General features: G+C 41.2%; 1 pseudogene; it reads left to right on the top strand.

Moving 5' to 3' along the window:
- The first annotated feature begins 1357 nt into the window (after positions 1-1357).
- LOC142859285 (U6 spliceosomal RNA) lies at positions 1358-1452 on the top strand (annotated as a pseudogene).
- Positions 1453-10805: the final 9353 nt, after the last annotated feature.

The following is a 10805-nucleotide window of genomic DNA, read 5'->3' as shown; positions in this document are numbered from 1 at the left end:
TAACTAATTAAGAAAATGCCCAGAGCCAGGTATTACAGAGGTATTTTCCCCAATAACTCTAGCTTGTGTCAAGATGACATAAAATTATCCCTTGCATTCAGATAATTTGGAAAGCATTTGTGATTCTGTTTGGGCACCTGGGAGTTTGAGGTTGCAACTGAGCAACTGCAGTTCAACTTTGGGGTACGGTTAGAACTCTGCTATGGAGCCTGGACCGCTGGTTCGAAGGGAAGATACAGAAAAGGGGTCTCTGAAAAGAAAGGGAAAAGCAGACGGAAGAATTAGTCAGCAGCCTACGCCTCCGTTACTCATGATGCAGGACAGAAGCGCCCGCTGTGTGAGTCTCAAACACATGCCGACGTCAGGGCCAGACAAGTGAAGATGAAAATGCTTGCCCGAGGCTCATAGTAAATGCAATATGTATGAAAACCAAGAGGCAAATATGACATTTCACCTAAATGCCAAAAATGAATGGAAAAACGAAAGAGACAGAGACTCCAGAAAGGTATACAACCGTTCTGGATGAAGTGCTCAAAAGTGACAAAAGATGTCACTGAGAATAAGACATTCAGGCAAGCCCTGAGGCAGATGCTGCTGCAAAGCTCTTAAGGGGGAAGATTAGGGGGGTGCTCTGGTATTTGGAGAAATGCTGGCCTCCACAGAGAGCTGCCTTGGGCACGTTTGTGCTACTGACGGGAAGCTGGCCATCATTGCCTTTGGCAAGCACTCATCAATCACCCAGTGCTTGCCTACTGTGGGGGCAGCAGCAACAAGAAGGGGTCATTTGGCTGGGGAGCATATGCCCGTAATCCCAACATTCAGGAAGCTGGGCTGGGGGACTCTCAAAGAGGCTACCCTAGGCTACTCAAAGAGAGGTCAGGAAAAAGGATGTTGGCCGACAGGAAAAGGACCAGCAGTCTGAAACCCTGTGGACTACGGCATAGATCTCACACTCGGCGTAAAAGCATTAAAATTTGCTTCCATGTCCAAACCCAGAGCAGTGCGGAACACGAGGAAAACATGCAACCACCACTCAAGCCTGGCATTTGCCAAGAAAGGCACTCTGGGGAAAAGTCCATCAGTTAACACATGGAAGTGGTGGTTTAGGCATTTGCCAGAAGAGATTAGCATGTGTAAAGATATCGTTGCGTGTTGCTGATAATAGTTCATGCATGAATTCCATTTTACCTGAGTAAAATGTATTGAAAGAAAAGCTGTTGATATGGATCTGGAATCAGACTCTGGACTCCATCGTTATATAAAATGATGTCACAAGAGTTTACAGAAGTGCCAACTAAATTCTCTCTCATTGGGTGAAAGAACACAGCACAGCATTGAGCTTTCAGAAACAGGGTTCTTGCTCACCTCAGCAGCACATACAGTAAATTACAGAGATTAGCATGGCCCCAACACAAGGATGACCCACGAATTCATGAAGAGTTCCATATTGTTAACAAAGAAAGAAATGGGGAATAAGAAGTTAGAGGAAAGCAAAACATAAGGAAAAAATAACGAATCATTTAGACTAGTGGTTCTCAACCTTTCTAAGGCTGCGACCCTTTAATACGGTTCCTTAGGTTGTGGTGACCCTTAACCATGAAATTATTTATTTTCATTGCTACGACTTAACTATAATTTTGCTACCTTTATGAATGTTAATGTAAATATCTGATATGCAGGATATCTGATACACAACCCTGTGAAAAAATTGTTTGATGCCCCCCCAGGAGTCGGGACACAGGTTGCGAACTAAGACAGAGGCTCCCAAAACTAAGGCCCTAGAGCAAAGGCCAGCAGCTGGGTGGCCCAAGCTATGCTGAAGACGGGAAGAGGTCTTTTCACCCTGGGTGCCTGCCAGCTCCCAGCAATACCCCAAACAAGCGATATGTCTGGACTGTCGCATAGTGTGCTGGCTGTGTTGAATGCTTCAGGCTTCACTGGGTCACAGTTTAACATGTACCCTGTTATGCTGTGTTTGAGGGAAGTTGCACTATTGGAGTTTGCTGGTTGTTGTTTCTGAGGTACCAGGATCATGCCCTGGGGCCTCAGGCATGCAAGTCCATTGCTGTTGAACTATATCCCCAGCCCCCTTAGGTTCCTTTCTGAGGGTTAACTCGTAGACATTTTATTTTCCATGCTCCTTCTAAATGTATCAATTAACAAGGGTCAGAATACCTCTCCTTGACCAGGGAATCAAAGCAGACGCTTTGGGTCCGACTATCACCGTGTTGATCACAAGGTCAATATGAACCACTGATAAAGTCCTCACAGTGTGATTCGGCTTCAAATCATCTCAAGGTTAGAGCTATGTGTCTGTGGAGAGTTACAACAAACAAAAAGAACGGACATTCCAGCAGAGGAAACTCAAACCGAGGCTAGAGGGCAGAATTTGGGAGAAGGCAGAGGCACTGACCCTTATCCCACTGTCCAAGCGCAGCACTGACTCCAGCATGGCAGCTCCAATGTGGCTGTCCTAGCTCGTGATAGCCACACCCCAGGCCAAACAGAGTGATCCGCCAGCTGTTGCCTCGCTCAGGATTTCAAAGTATTCCCAGCTCTGGTTAGTCTCCGTGCCCTTCTCCCCTTAAGTGTTCCCTTATACTGTAATCACACAAAAAACACCTTCCTAGACATGGCTCAGGAGACTTTCATCCAGTAATGTTAATATAATATTTGTGATATAAATACGTAACCCATACCTGTTGCAACACTGTTCATTGGCTATAAATCAAAATTCCATAAACGACCCATCAATAGTGAATTTGTTCCTCAAATCAGGGTTACACCCATAAACTAGAATACAACACAGCTGTGAGAAGAATTGGTGCAAATATATATACCTACATGACAAGATGAGCTGTATAAAATGGAATAAAATAAAAAGTATATTATTACCCATACATTATTTTAATTATACGTGTGTATGTGCCTGAATAGGAAGGGAATATATTTAATTACTTCTGCATTGAAATGATATACACAAAATGTTTAGAAGGTGATTTTTCACAAGCAATATGATAGGAAACTTCTCTTAAGGCATTTAGTAATTTTAAAATTTATTTTAAGATTGAAACTGCAATGATTTTTAAGTTGGACAAGTACACAAATGTCATCCTGATGGATAACGTGCCAGCATGTATGTTGATCAAATGGAGCGGCACGTATGTAACTAGAATCCTTGAGTGAGAAGAGAGAACAGTGAGGCAGAAAAAAAATGTCCTGAGGAAACAAGAACTAGGAATTTTCTTTGGTTATTGACAGGCAATAAGACATAGATATTGGGCTGGAGAGATGACTCAGTGGTTAAGAGCCCTGGCTGCTCTTGCAGAGGACCCGGATTCAATTGCTAGCAGCTCATAACTGCCTGTAACTCCAGTTTCAGGGGATCTGACACTTTTACAGAGATATACATGCTGGCAAAACAGAAATGCCCATGAAATAAAAATAGATAAAAAAAATTTTTAAGTACACAGATAAACACAGTAAGATGTGGAGTAACTACAAGACACTGTTCATTGCACAGAGCATGTGCAAAGGCTGAAAACCACGAGAAGGGAACTGTCTTGAGAGATGTCAGAGGAGGGAGATATGTGTGCAAAATATGTAGACAGCGATTGCGTTAGACGTACAGGGAAAGAAATGGAATTACTGCACAAATCTCAGAAACAGTGCAAGCCAGAAACAAATAATGTTTTTTCAAGTGCTGGGATAACAACCTGTGATAAAACCTGAATTCTCTACATAGCCAAAATATTATTTGAGTAATCAAGTAGAAATATAAACTGTCTTGCTGAGTGTAGTGGCACACACCTGGAATCCTAGCACTTGGGAGGCCGAGCCAGAACAGTTGTTGATGTAGTTCAAGGCCAGCCTTGGATACACAGTGAGACAGCATCCCAAAAGAAAAAGCAAAATAAGTAGGAGAGAGAGAGAGAGAGAGAGAGAGAGAGAGAGAGAGAGAGAGAGAGAGAAACCCAACTCTCTCAAAGTGAAAAAAATGAGTTTATTGTCAGAGACGGACATTGTAAGGAAAGCATTAGAAACTCCTTCACCATACAAGACAGACAAGCAAAGAATGCTAGATACAGAATAAAGAAAAATAAAACATTGTATTTTTAATTTCTCAAAAGGCAACTGCCTATAAAAGTTAAAGTGTAACCATATTCTGTGTCTAAAAAAATATCCATACATCCAAAAAAATTTTACATCCATAAAATGTATAGACTTGACACAAAGGAGGTGGAAGAGGGATTTGTAGGAGAGGGGTTTCCTTACACTGTCCGTCAAGCAATGTGTCCCTACGAGAAGACAGGCTTCCAAGTTGCATATATTGAGATAGCAAGTTGACTCAGTGGGTAAGAGCACGTGCTGCCAGGCCTGAAGACCTGAATCCCATGCCAAAATTCACAAGGTAGGAGAGAGCTGACTTCCGCAAATCGTCCTCTGACCTCCATAGGCACTGGTGCACAAACAGCATGCACACACAATTAAATAAATAACGATGCAGTAAAGAGATTCTTTTTAAAGAAATGAAGACTATGTTGTAACACCGAAAGAAAGAAAGAAAGAGAGAAAGAAAGAAAGAAAGAAAGAAAGAAAGAAAGAAAGAAAGGAACGCAGGGATGGAGAGGGGAGGGGGAGAGACAGAAAGAGACAGAAAGGAAGAGAGAAAGAGAAAGCTAAAGAAAGAAAGAAAGGAAGGAAGGAAGGAAGGAAGGAAGGAAGGAAGGAAGGAAGGAAGGAAGGAAGGAAGGAAGGAAGGAAGGAAGTTCAGACCCACTCTCCTGGACTTGCAATGGCTTCAGGAATTTGCATTAATCTCCTCTGTGCCTTGGCTCCTTAATCTGCCTTCCTGGAAGACAGCAGTACTAATATCAGAGATCTTCTGAATACTTGAAACTCAGAACAGTCCTGCTTTGTGTTGTACTGTGGTCAGTGATTCTTATTTCAAAATGATATTTAATTTCACGAAAATTTACCACATACACAATTTGAACAGGAGTTTTCATAAACACAACTGTTCAAGCACCGCTCAGAGGACACACATTACCACATATACCCAATTTTTACATACAAAAATACATATAAACTTGAGTACTTCAACCAGTAAGTGGCAGTGACTTCACATTTTGTATGAATCTCTGGATTTTCTTGTTCTATATTATTTTTTAAATACCTATATTATAATGAACTAACAAATGAAAACATCACATAGCTAGGCCAAGGTAGCCACTCAAACACATTCTTGCCTGTCCCAAACTCTATGACCTTCCACATAGTTAGAAAAGCCATGGAACTTCACTTAAGGTTTTATACTCTCGCCATCAATTACATTTTTATGCATATCTATCATTCAAAAAGCTATGATAGAATGTAAGCGAGAAAATCAACTTTATATTCTCTTCCATGATTCATGTGCCCCTTACCTACATTCCATCCCTCCTTATTACCTAATGTCACCTTCCTTCATCTCCTTTCTAAATGCTCTACTATCCCAGTACTTAAGACTGTTTACATATTCAACAAACTACAGGTTAGTACCACATATACAGTAGTGTGCTTCCTTTTCTTTCTGAGTTTTTTGAGTGACCACATTTGATATTATACATTCTAACTCCATCCATTCTCCTGCAAATCAGATGACTTTATTTTTCTTTAGAGCTGAATAATATTCCATTTTATATATATAACATATTTTTATTATTTGTTCATCTGTTTATGGACATTTGGGTTGGTTCCTAGATGACTTTTAAATAAACATTTGTTCATTAAAGATCATTAGGTAGTACAAACAAAAACATATGGCAAAAGTAACCACCATAAATTAATATTGGAAAAATGAAAAAAATAGATATCTACTAATTATAAACATACTCAACAAACAAGGAGCAGAAGGGACTTCCCTAAATATGATAACAAAAACTTACAAAGAATATACTAAAAAATAAATCTAAGCATATGCTGAATACTATTAAATATTGATCAAATAAACCAAAGAGGACTAAATAAATGGATTATATTATATACTGTTATAATGAAACAGTTTGAAGTTTAAAAATGTATCTACAGATCTGTTGTAATCCCAGTGAAAATTCCAGACTGACTAGGCTGTGTTCAGTTTGTCTTTGTGGTTGGTTTTGGAGGAGAATAACTATTGTTAAGCTATTTTTAAAATACAGATATGGAAAGATGAAGGAACTAGAAGAGCCAAAATCATGTGGTGACAGAAATACAAGATCAGAATTCATACTGCACAGTGCCCAGTCTTACTATAGAATGATGTCAACAGAGATAATGAGGCCTTGGTAAAAAGATCTACATGACAACTCACACAGAAGTTCAGAGACCGACTCACATGGATGTGTCAACATGCCCTCTCAAAAGGAACAGGCAACTCCATGATGCTGGAACAACTGAGCTTCCTTCTACAGAAGCCACATGCCTCTTGACCTATAACCTGTATGCAGTGTTTGTAGCATCTTTATTGGCAGTCAACAAAAACTGATACCTGTGAATCTGATGAGTGGATAAGCTATATTGTCATGGAGCATGAGAGAAAAGGATAAACTTGCTTCATACAAAAACGTGGATATGCTTTTGATTCATTTTACCATAGCAAAACTAAGGTGTCTTAAACCAGTGTCAACAGCTGTCAGCATGCTATGTGGAAACGGCTGACGGCAAAGGGGCAGGAGGAACAGAGTGAGTGTAGAAGGGAATTGTTGTTCTCATGCTGGAACAACAGGTCACCGGGTTTATCAGAAACTGCAGAACTACAAACCCTGCCAGCTTATGTAAATTAAGGAAAATTCAATGAGTATGACCAGAAAATGAGGTGAACCCAAGTGGAATAACTAGAATAAATTAACACCACCACCATTGTCAGGATGCAATGTACTTCCTGACAGAGACAGGAAGTGGAGGACAATGTGTCATTCTCACCAAGAATGTATGCACAGGCCCAGTCTAGTCGAGGGAGAACATTGGGTAAACCCAAATCCTGATGCTTGGTGTAATAACTCACCAGCCCGTTTCAAGGGTATCATGGTCACTGTTACAGGTCTAAGCTAAGATACATCCATCCCCAGGTAAAGGATAACCCAGGTATAGTTAACACTGGTAGAAGGATGCACTAGAAACATTAAGAAGATCTGGTGCAGTGTTTTAAACCACTGGAAGCAGACCCCCAAAGAGACCCCGGTCTCCTCCTTTCTTCCCATCAGGCCATATGGCAATTCATTTCATCATCACAATGTGGCCTTGACATATTCCTAAAAACAAAAATTTCTTTGAAATAAAAATAGAAAGCACCCGCTCAAACTCTCTATTCAGTTGGACTCTCATGGTCCTCAGGTTTCCATACTGGGGTAGGCATCATGCTCGCCCGCTTTCTGCTTAGATGCAGAAGTTATGAAGACCCAATGTGCTTGTTCTAAACAGAGCTTATCGAATTAAGTGATTCCTGACATTTTTCCTTTAAAGAATAAAGGAAGTATTTCCAATTCAAATGAATTGGTACAACAAGCAAATTCAAAGGGATCAATACTCCACCCTGCCCTTTAGAAACCACCTATGTCTCAGAAAAATAGATAAGACCTTGGGGAATCTTCCAAGAGTTTCCTAAAATTGGACTTTTCTAATGGCATAAGTGCTTGGGCATAATTCTGTGTGTGTCTCCTCAAAGAGCTAAGCCCAAAGGAACAGAGGGCATGCTTCCTTGGAGAGTCACACTGAATTACTATGGCACATCTTTCAGGACGAGTGGAGGCGCACGGTTCTGAGGAATGACTAGCATATTATACTCTACCTATCTGTACTTACAAAATAACACACAGGTCCCGGGCTTCGACTGCCTAGAAACATTCGTGATAATTCAACAGTGTAGCTGGAAACCGTTATGACTGCTAAAATTGCTCTAATGAATATTTTAGTGGACAAACACTCGGTGTCTTTTATTAGTACAGAAACTTTCCTTAAAGCTTTAATTTTGTTGTCCTTTTTGTCCCTTTGTTTTTGCTTCTTGAGACAGAATCTTATATGATCCTGGGTTGGTCTTGAACTTGTGGATTCAAGTGGCCCTCTCTCTCCGGAAACCCCATGTGCTGAGATTACTGGTGTGTGCCATCACACTTGATGGTCAACATTTTGATGAAATTATTGCTATAAACTTCTACCCTGCTCCCACTACATTTGTTTTCCAACACTTAGATGGAGGTCTTACATTTATTCATATTCAAAAGTTAACTCCGATCATATGGTACCAAGAAGGATTTTATTATAAATTCAGTTCTAATTATATCCAACTCAAGATTCAATTCTGTTTCCCTTCCCACATTGTTGATGTCTGCCTAAACTGGGGCCTCTGCTCCCTGTGGTGGGAAATGTTCTAGTCTTTCGTCACACAATGAATGGCTCAGTCAACATCATCAGCACTTTTTGTGAATGGCTTGCTTTAAACAAACACCCAGTGCTTGCTAAGAAGGTTCATAGACTCTCAAATGTTGAATAGTTTATTTGAAATAAATGAGCATTAATCGGAAAACTTTTGAAGTCATTGGTATATTTTCAGAAAAAAAAAGAAGTTAAAGGTATTTCTAATATAGGAAATGGTCTTTCTCCTGGACCACAGCTGCAATGTAACTTCAAATTTAAACTCAGATACATCAACCCTATTGAAATTGCTTCCAAACTTGGAGACAGCATTTATTTAACAACCAAGTCCACTTCTCGCCTCCATATTTTCTTTTTTTTTTGCATTTTTTAAAATTTATTTATTTATTAAAGATTTCTGTCTCTTCCCCGCCACCGCCTCCCATTTCCCTCCCCCTCCCCCAATTAAGTCCCCCCCCCCTCAGTCCGAAAAGCAATCAGGGTTCCCTGTCCTGTGGAAAGTCCAAGGAACCCCCACCTCCATCCAGGTCTAGTAAATTGAGCATCCAAACTGCCTAGGCTCCCACAAAGCCAGTGCATGCAGTAGGATCAGAAACCCATTGCCATTGTTCTTGAGTTCTCAGTAGTCCTCATTGTTTACTATGTTCAGAGAGTCCGGTTTTATCCCAGGCTTTTCCAGACCCAGGCCAGCTGGCCTTGGTGAGTTCCCAGTAGCCTCCATATTTTCTAATCAGATCCTAAAGTGTTTTGCAGGGATATAGAGGAACAATCTGATATTTTGAAGGCAACCCCATTCAGCAACATGCAGACCTACATTGCCCCATAGACATGCATTTCCTGTGTAGAAAGCCCTGACTTCTGAGCCACAAGTTCCAGTGGGAGTGTTAAGATACAACAACAATCCCTTGCTTTCAAACAAAATTTGATGTGGTTATTATCGAGGAAATAAAAGCCAACTAATGGAATTAGCCCAAATGTGAGTGGAGGCCCTCAGAAAGATGGCGCTCATAGGATACGTGTTGACAATGCAGTCCTGAAAGTTTTGAAAAAACTATCATTGTCTTAGCTGAACTTGGATTTTCTCCTCTTAATAGAACAGCAAAGTCAGGCGTCAGCAGGCCTGCAGGGTAGACTCAGGGATCTTGCTAGGCGTATATTTAGAGCCATGTCTCCCCTGTGCTCCTCTTTATCTCCCCTTCTGCTCCGGGCTTTCATTAGTCAGTCAGCTAAGGTCAGACGCACCTCAGCGCCTCAGCACACCACTCTTGCTTCCATTACGTTTGGAGGTAGAAAATCTGAATCTTCGCAGTGCTGACCTTATTGTTTTCCGAGCTATTGATTCTCGCTATCAAGTCCCAACAGTTCACTGGGGTCAGACTCCCGGAGAAGAAAAAGGCCGAAACCGGAGCCACATGCCTCCCCCTCTGCCCACTGCACTGGCTCTGCCATTAGTTAGATTTGGATGTAATTAGAATGAATCACCACGGGCCTGAGCTCCCGTCTATTCTAGACTGCCACTCTTGATTCCCCTAGATTTTTGGCCATTCGTCAGCGCGCACATCTGGTCTGTAATGAGGAATGAACGGAGTGGAAAGGGGAGGTCAGTGAGACGTGAATGGGCCCCGGCTAGGAATGATTATGGAGTCAGTGACACGCAAATAAATGGCATGTATCACAACCCACAACTCTCGGGGAGTGTAAATCTCACACTTGACATACCCTTTGGCAAGAGATAGACTTTATGAATCTTTTTCCCATCACTAGAGCAGTTTTGTACAAGGATACCCTGTCCTGACATAATTCTCCACCTCCTATGCTTTCTTATCTATCAGAAATACGTTTGTCCTGTAATTTTAGACCTTCAATACAGTAATCGTTAAATCGCAATCGTTCTGGCATTGTGGGTAGTTTTTTCCTCCCCTGAGCCACTTTCTCTGGTGCCTGGGACTCTTTTCACGATGCTTTTTATTATTCATTGTTGTTCATGATTCTCTTATTGCTATTCATGGTGCCTAGACACAGTGTCTGGTGATTTCCATAACAACCCCATCAGCAATGCAGAGAGAGAACAGAGATGTTGTCTCCGTTCTTAGACGAGAAGGCTGAGACAAACTGAGAGGGGGGATTTACCCACTGCCAGGTGAAGAAGTCACACCTGAACCCAGAAAATAAGGCTCTGTCTGGGCTACCTGCTCAGGAACCAGTCCAGCAAAGGAGTGTATGACCTACAAGTACCCACAAGCCAGTGCTGCACCTGGGGGGATTTGCTTACTCTTCCAATCCTTTAATAAATTAGTAATAATATGAGCCTAAATAGTTCAAGACAATGATATAGTTATAATAAAATATCTAATATTTATCACTCATCATGCCCCAGACACTATTGGAAATACTCTGCCCACCTTATACAACTC

This window comes from Microtus pennsylvanicus, chromosome 10 (assembly GCF_037038515.1).
Source record: "Microtus pennsylvanicus isolate mMicPen1 chromosome 10, mMicPen1.hap1, whole genome shotgun sequence".
Lineage (NCBI taxonomy): Eukaryota > Metazoa > Chordata > Mammalia > Rodentia > Cricetidae > Microtus > Microtus pennsylvanicus.
The sequence above is the reverse complement of the archived record's forward strand: the minus strand, read 5'-3'. Positions and strand labels throughout refer to the sequence as shown.